This window comes from Lissotriton vulgaris, unplaced genomic scaffold, assembly GCF_964263255.1.
Source record: "Lissotriton vulgaris unplaced genomic scaffold, aLisVul1.2 SCAFFOLD_4798, whole genome shotgun sequence".
NCBI lineage: Eukaryota > Metazoa > Chordata > Amphibia > Caudata > Salamandridae > Lissotriton > Lissotriton vulgaris.
The window spans coordinates 69,292-78,061 of NW_028252886.1; positions in this window are offsets into that span (position 1 = coordinate 69,292).

An 8,770-nucleotide genomic window follows, 5' to 3' on the forward strand; every position below is an offset into this window, starting at 1 on the left:
CAGAGATTTCTTGAAGTCCGTGGTAAGGAAATTTTCTGCACCGTCAGAAAACGTCGAGCAACTCTTCATTCTTGAAGACGGAGTTGCGGAGTCCAGCGCCATCTGTCAACAAGGAAAGAGAAGACAGAGCTAAGTGATAATTCTAACAACTGCAGTAATAAACGAACTCGAGTATTGATTAATGTATAATTAAAAAACTTACCAGAATTAGAGTCATCATAATCCTAGGAAGAAATAAAAGAAAATACAGAATTAATAGACGATAACCATGAGTGCATAAGGGAAAGGACAGACATAAAGATATACTTACTGAAGGCCAGAGTAAGAATTTACCTGTAAGGAAAGATACAAGAAAACAAATGGTGAGCATTAGACAGTACCTATACTGGGAAGACTATTGCCACTTATGGAAAAATGAAGAAAGAATAATTAGAAGAAATAACAGTACTATAAGAAGTAAGTGAGGAAAAGCTGAAGACATAGAAAAAGGGAGAAAGGTTAGACACAGTACTGAAGAGAATTGTGTGTTTACAGGTGTTTTGCATAGTGCAGAAAATAACAGACAACAGAAGAAGCAAGTAGAAAGAAATATAGAGGAGAGGCTCACTTCCTGAAAACTAGGGTAGGTAAAGGTGACTAGTGGATAAGGTACAGAATTAGAGTAGAGTAGGTTAACATTATCTGTCTTCTATATTTTAGATTCTCTTCAAAGTGTACGCTCTGTTGCACCGAGGAGAAAAATAGACGACTCGAGAGAGAGGACAAGTTTCAGGACCAGTCTCTTCTTGTTTATTATTTTATCCACTCCCCCTTCCCCCATGAGGGTATCTTGGAGTCTAGTTTTTAGTTGCTGGATCTCCGAGGCATTGTTGAGGGGGAGTTGATAACCAGCATCTCTGTTCCTGCGCAAGCTCTTTGTAAGACAATTTGAAGTCTGACTACACCATAAATTCAAGAAAATAAAAGACCTACAACCCTGCCTTCTCTGGTGTGGCTTCAAGGATCTGGAACTCCCTCCCCCCCAAACTCAGGACAAATCCTTCCATGTTCCTCTTCTAGAAAGAAGCCAAAAGCCTCCTAACGAAGAAATTCCTACCTCAATCTGCCCTTCCCACTTGATGCCGTGGCCTGACCGTCAATCCGTGACCCGGGGGCCAGCACCATTTGAATGCTTGGCCTTTTCATATCTGTGAATTTTCGCCCTGTATATACGCCTTGACATTTTATGTCTCAGGAGATTGTGTGATCATTTTTGACTGTGAAATTTTAGCTGTGCTTACCATGTTGGACACTTAAGGGTCAGGAGGATGTTCGGACACCTTTGACTGTGTAATTTTACTTTCTTTATTTTCTCCTGCTGTAATATTTCATGTTAATGTCTCCTCTCTGTAGTTACTCTTGGTTGTTTACATGTACACTCTTGCCTCATATATTGTAAAGCGCTCTGATACCCCCGGTGGTCATGTTGGCGCTATGTAAAACTTTATAAATAAATAAATAAATAATGTAGCAAGATCCTGTAAATGGTCTTTACAGGTTTCCTCATTGCTGAAGATGCATCTTATTCTGAGTGCCTGGCTGTAGATGATGATCAGTTTAGTGTGGTGTGGGGGACATGAAGTCCAGTTTAGATACAAATGAGCATCTGTAGGCTTGTGGTACAGATCAGTTGCAATTTTGGGTTCAGGAATGGTGAGTAGCACATCCAGAAAAGGGAGATGATACGTCTGTTTAGTACTGCTGCTGGTAAATCTGATGGTAGGATGGATATTGTTGATATAAGCAGTAAATTGTTTCAATGTTCTACTTCCTGCATTCATATTATAAATATGTCATCAATGTATTGTAGCCATACCAGTGGTTTGATGCTAGAAGTAGCAAGAATACAGTTCTCTAGTTTGATCATGAAGATTTTTGCATAGGAAGGAGCCATCTGAGTGCCCATGGAAGTCCCTTGTATTTGCAGATAGTGTTTACCATTGAACGTAAAATTGTTGGATTTAAGGATAACTCTTGCAAAGTTGGTAAGCACATTTGTTGATGGCTTTTTCACAGTTCTTTTATTTAGAGCTTCAGATAATGCCATAAGTCCATCCTCATGTGGAATATTGGTGTATCATGATGTAACATCAAATGTAGCCAGAAGAGTATCATCATCGAATGTGTAGGTTTGGTTTAATTTTCAGTAATCTGAGGAAAGTGACAGGCATCTCTAACAAATGATGAAAGTTCCTGTATAATGGGCTGGAGGTGCAGGTTGACAAATAAAGATAGTCACTCAGTGACTGTGTCATTGCCAGAGATGATGGGACAGCCAGGATTATACATTTTGTGATTTTTGGGAAGCATATAAAATCTCCCAGGTCTTGGTTTGGGATGAACAAGTGCATCTGCTGTTGTTTCATCAATGAGGTTTAAGCTCCTGTACTTTACAAACATGTTTTAATTTCTTTGTTCAAATCTTCTGTGGGATCAGATAAGGTTTGTAAGTGTTGGTATCCATTATTTTATCTCATTCGTTCCTCAATATAATCACCTACTTTAATGGCAACCACTGCACCACCTTTATCTGCCAATTTTATAATGACATCCATTCTCTGTTGAAGGAGGTGGAGAGTTTTTCTTTCTTCTTGGGTAATGTTCTTAAAAATCCTTTTAGGTGTTGATTCCTTGATGAGTTTGTTGATGGATAAAATGTATGTATCAAGAACAGGATGTCTACCACATTGGGGAGTCCATGTTTTGGGAAGGTGGAACTTCTTAAATGGATCTGGACGGTAGCTTGGCAGACCAACATTAAAATTATTGTAAACGTATACTGCAAGTATGCATCTTCTCTCAAAGGTTTTTAGGTCTCTCATCATGTTGGACATATTATGGTCCTTCGGTGCAGGACAGAAATAGAGGACTTTGCTCAAGAGGTTCAATTCACCTGGTGATAGGAGCCCTCCAGTCAAGTCAATAACTGGATCGGATGTCTTGAAGGGTTGTAGCTGGCTGATGCTATGCAGCCTTTTTTGTCCTATAACTCTTCTATTCTTTTTATGCTGTTTGCTCACAGGGCTTTAACTGACAAGAAAATCTCCAAAAACAGAATGATTTATGAAGTGGTGAGTTGGAAGAGGAGGTATATGAAATCTTAACATATCTCTTTTTAGTTCTGCAGATTTAATTTCAATAACATTCCTGCAGTCATCTTTATTACTACTGCAATCCTCTGTAGTATGTGTGTCACTTCAGAGTCACTTTTTGTGTTCTTTAAAAGTTCCAGTTCTTTTTGTAGCTTGGCTTTAAGCATCTGCATTTTTGAATGGTTACTTAATTGATCAAGTGAATGTGTTTTTCTTTAAAATTAAAACACCGATTATATAAATAACAAGCTGTATTGAAGAGTGAGTGGATCTATAAGTGTCTGGATGGAGGATTTAGTAGGTATGTGACTCACTGTTTAAGTGAGTGATTAAACGTGTCTTACTGAATATATGGGTTAGTGACTAACTGTGTGAATATCTGTATGAGTCTGTCTGTTGTTGTATAACCTGCTGCATCAGTTGGTCAGTAGCTCCACGGGTGTCTATATGGATTATTGATTAGTTGCCTGAGTAATTGCATAGGAGACTGAGTGTGTGTGTAGTTGGGTGGGGGTGTGTCTCTGTGCATAGATGTGTGAGGGGTTGATTGACTGGGTGTATGAATTTAAAAGTACATGTGGAAACAGTTCTATGGCTGAGTGAGTGTGTGTATGGATGTGTTGGTGAGTGAATGAATGTCTCAGTTGTACATGTCCAAGTAACTACAAAAGTAAAAGGCATTGTATGTGAGCCTTGGAATATATAATGAATATATATGAGAGTCAGTGATTGTGGGAGTGGCTGTATGGATGAGTGTATACTTGTATTAGTGATTATATAAGAGAGAAAGTATGCATTAGTATCTGTATAAATAAATGAGGTGGTGTGTGTTTAATTTTGTAGGTGATTATATGGAACTGTGATTGATTCTTTGCATGACTGACTAGGATGAGTGCATGACTGACTATGATGAGTAGTGGTGTGTTAGTGTCTGTATAGGTGTATGAGTGCATGTGATAGTGTTGGATTGATAAGCGACTACATGTATGAATGGTTTTATAGATGGATGAGTGCATGTGTCTGTAGACCTAGGAATTTGTGAGTGTGTTTGTAGTAACTGGTATTGGTGTGTCAATGATTTTGAAAATGGTAGTCTGTATTTTACAGGGGGTGTATCAAAAGATATATTAGGGTGTAAGGAGGTGCATCAGATTGTCACATGGATGATGTAATCAGTGATGTCATCAGTGATGTCACTGACCATGTCATGAATGATGTAATATGTGACGTCATCAGAAGTGCATTGTCGGGGCGCGAGTTATAGTTAGCTCAACTATGTATAATGGCAGAATTTCTGCGGTTTTGTATGAGTGAAATGTCTAACTAACTATCACGTCCCTGAAACCTATGGTTCTTTCAGTGAATTTCAAAGGTTTTTTAAATGCTAATTTCTAATTATTTTTTTCTTTAAACCTATAGTTTTTTCAGTGATTTTAAATTATCACTTTATTGTCAACCTAGTAAAAACAGCCAATATCTCCAGTTTTCCAGCAATATGTTCCACCCAAAAAAATTTGTCGCGAATGAGAACAACTAACGGTAATAATATACAGAGTAGACGTTCCCCTGCAAAAATTAACACAAAAGCACCAGTTCCCGACATTTTCAATGAGCAGCCAAATCTGGGGTGTGACCCAAAAAAGGGAATAAGCCACGTTTGTAGTAGGAATCTAACATCTGCATTTTACTGGTGTAAACCAGGACAACTACCTACAATGTGAAAGGGATCGTAGCCCAGGATCACATCTGAAGCGCAACATATGTCATAGAGTTACTGATCACGCAGCTCACACCCCCATGAAGGCCACAACATGCACTGCCACCAGCCTCAGGATGATACCTCCTGGACCACCCCCCTCCCTACTACCACTGAGGCAGCGCAGAACAGGACAGCAGACCTTCCAAAAATTACATGGTCCCTCAGCTACACAATACTTGAATGTAGCCAGATATGGCAAGCAAGTATGTGTGAAAGTCGCAAGTCACCCATCAATAATAATGCACACAATATCAAGTGTTGCAGTGATGTGCTGGACATCCACCACAGATGTCACTGGACATGTAACCCGGTAATAAAAAGGAGTTGAGCGCATGTGCCCGTACCCAGTTCCACTATCTATCTGTGTCTGTGTGTTCATTAGGTATGCAACATGCTGCCCCTGGGCCCTACCACATTACATAGTGCTCTGGACAGCGTAAGCACCATCTTACCTTTGACAGTGGGGGAAAACTTTAGTTATATAACTTTGTCTTGGTCATTGTACAAGGACATACATAGAGACTGCATAATTAGAGTATTGCAAGCAGAGTGTATAGTGAATTCATAAGTGTGTGAGGATCGTCATAGTGATTGTCTAAACACATATGTTGGTGCAGCCTAACTCCAACAACAAGCTTGTCTATAATTGACTGCCCTCCATGTGCCAAAAACTGAAACTTCAACTTTCCATGGCTCTGTATTGCTACAGCTGCAACACTCCACTGAATGTGCAATAAGCATTCATAGCCACACAGATGTCTGATGTCCACCATCTTTCTTGCGTGGAACTATGGACGAATATAGGGTCAGTGATACCCCCTACCTTAGATGTTGGCCATATTTTTTGACTTGGCTCACAGCGTGACACTTTGACTTTTGCAATCCATGTGGTGATAGCACTCCAACACGGACACCCGCATCCAGTGTTGTCAGATTTTTTAAGCTTTCTGTAGCTCAACGCCAACCCAAAAGTAGTCAAACTAGCCTAATATTGCTACTTTAGGGAAGGAGGGGCAGGGACAGGGTCAAGCAGGTGGTGAATGCATTGGAATTGATGTTGCAGCAGTATGGCAAGTAAATATTTGTCTAATAAAGCGCTTTAACATACTACTTTGCTGGAGTGCTGTATATATATATTTATAATATATATATATTTATAGTGGAGAAGTGTGGCTCAGGGGTTAGAGGCGGCAGACCCGGAAGCTGAGATCGGCCCTGGACCAGGGTTCAATTCCCCGCCTCGGCGGGTCTTGGGCTCAAAAAATTCCACGGACTCGATAATTCTCGCTCCGGTGCCTTCTCAACTCACGGGTTCACACTCTGCGACTCTGGGCAATAGCTTGCTTAATCTCCACAACGGCCCCTCGCGGCGGGATGCCTGGCTTTCACCTTGTGGATACCCTGCTGGGGTTATCTCACAGGGGAATACCAGGACGGGTTCCCTAAGCAAGCGCCGGGAAACCCTTTGTGGGTAGCTGTGCGCTATATAAGCTCAAATACATTTACATTTACATTTATAATCTGGCAACTAGCACAAACCAAAATGTTACCACACAACCAGAAAACTATAGCCCAATTGTGAATAATCTAGCCCAATCTGACAACAGTGATGCCACAGCCACTCCCCCACGATTAGTATAACCCACACCACAACCATCATGCACAGGCATCACAGGACACGTGACCCTACTAATATAAAAGACCGGGCGCACATGCTCTACGCCATTTTAAAGTTTAGAGTCTGTGGCCTCACTTCTCACTGAGTTAGTAGCACCGCAGCACTGAGCGGGTGTACAACCTACAATGATTATAGGTGCACTTGTATGTCCTCTGCCATGGTGATATCAAGACTCAGTTCCAAATGTGAGACCTATTACCTTGCAGAATGGAGCTGCATGATGTGGAGGATGCCGTGACCGCGAAAAGGTAAGCAGTGAGGCCTTGGTGCGTAGCGTCGGGCAGATAACTCTGGGCAGTAGGAGTGGATGGGGTACAGCAGCCTGAATGCAGAAAGAGGGCAGAGCGATTTACGCATACGCACTCGTATATACTCCGCCACAGCGTCAGATTGGTAACGCGAGCACTGGTGTAATGCCCGAGGGGTCGGTGCTGAGTTCCAACTGTGGGCTGCTTTTTTGGAAAAGTCTGGGGGCAGATTTGGGTGGTGTCCCTGTTGTTAGGATACAGCCAGTGGCCCAGTAGGTGTCTAAATGGCCTTTCTGGAGGCATATGGGCATCATTACCTCACGTTGAGCAACAGGCAGAGGTGTCACTTTCTTTTTCTCGCTGGGCCGGCCCATTAATGTATGCCTACCTAGCAGGGCAGGGGGCCTGAGCAGAAGGGGCCTCACTTGTTTTTAAGTCACCAGTGTAAACAAATCCAAGCATTTTTTTTGTATCTCCCCCACCGCCTCTTTTTTAAATAAAATTTCACTGAAGTAGTGTTTTGAGCAAAGGCAAATGTGGGCCCCTTTTTTTTTACAGTGCCCGGGCCGATTTGAATCCTAAAACAATCCTGCTCCGCCATTACTAATTCTGTACTATCTTTCAGATGTGGGAGCTTGCAAGTACCACTAGGTCGCAGCACGTGGTTGAAGACAGAGAGCTGGCGTAAAGGTAAGCTGTGACGGTTTTGTACACCGTGTGGGCACTCAGTATCCCTCCTCATCTCTTACTTTCTCTCCCTGCACTCTTTCTGTCTCTCTCTTCCTCTTATACTGTTTGTCTCTTTCTCTCTCACTTTCTCTCTCTCCGTTTCTCTTGTTCTCACTCTTCCTTTGTTTCTCTGTTCCTCTTTCTCACACTCTTTCCCTCTTTCTCTCTCTCTTCCTCACCTTCTCACTGTTTCTCTCTCTTCGTATTTGTCACTCTTTCTCTCTGTGTTTCTCTTACTTTCTTTTTTTTCTCTCTCTCTTCCTCTCACTATTTCTCTCTTTCTCTCTGTCTTCTGATAACTCTTTATTTCTCTCTCCTTTGATGAACGCATGACATACAATCTTATCTTACTCTTTATCTAACAGGCTGTGAATCACGAATCAACGTTCATCCCCCTAACACCACCAGAGCTGAACGTGCGCAAACTCTGCAATGATGCATTGCAATCCTGACAATCAACACTCACTCTGAATTGTGTGCTCTGCTTTACCGTGAGTACGCAATGCCTGAGAAGGTTGCTTTTGCACGTGGTGCACACTCTTACACATGCGCCGGTGGCGGAATGTGAGCAGAGAGACTTCTTTCCGCAGCAGCTGCCAGTCACCTCTGGGGGGTGGGAGTGGATAGTGTGCAGCAGTCTGTGCGCACAAGAGCGCACAGACTCCTCCAAGCAGTGGGAATGGATGGGGTGCACCACCCTTATGTTAATGTTAATGTTAATGTTAATGTTATGGTGATTTGTATAGCGCGCGGCTGCCCCAGCCAAGGGGCGTCCCGGCGCTGCAAGCAGACAGAATGCAGAAAGAAAGAGATGCAGAGAGAAGAAAAAATTATTGGAAGAGATGGGTTTTGACAGCCTTTCTGAAGGCAAAAAGGTCCTGCATACCGCGGATAGCTTCGGGGAGGCTGTTCCATAGCTTGGCAGCTAGGAGGCTAAAAGATCGGCCGCCTACTCTGGCCAGTCTGGTGCGGGGGATATTCGCGAGGTGTTGTCCCTCTGAGCGGAGCGACCTCCTCGGAATGTATTCTGACAGGAGGGGGCACAGCATAGGGGGGGACGCAGTTTTAAGGATTTTAAAGGCTAGACACAGCGCCTTAAACTGGATCCTTTTTCCTACCGGAAGCCAATGCAATTTTTTCAAGGTTCCGGATACTGAAGAATGGCGGGGGAGACCTACCAGGGCCCTGGCTGCCGCATTCTGGACCCTCTGTAGTCTGGTGGTTT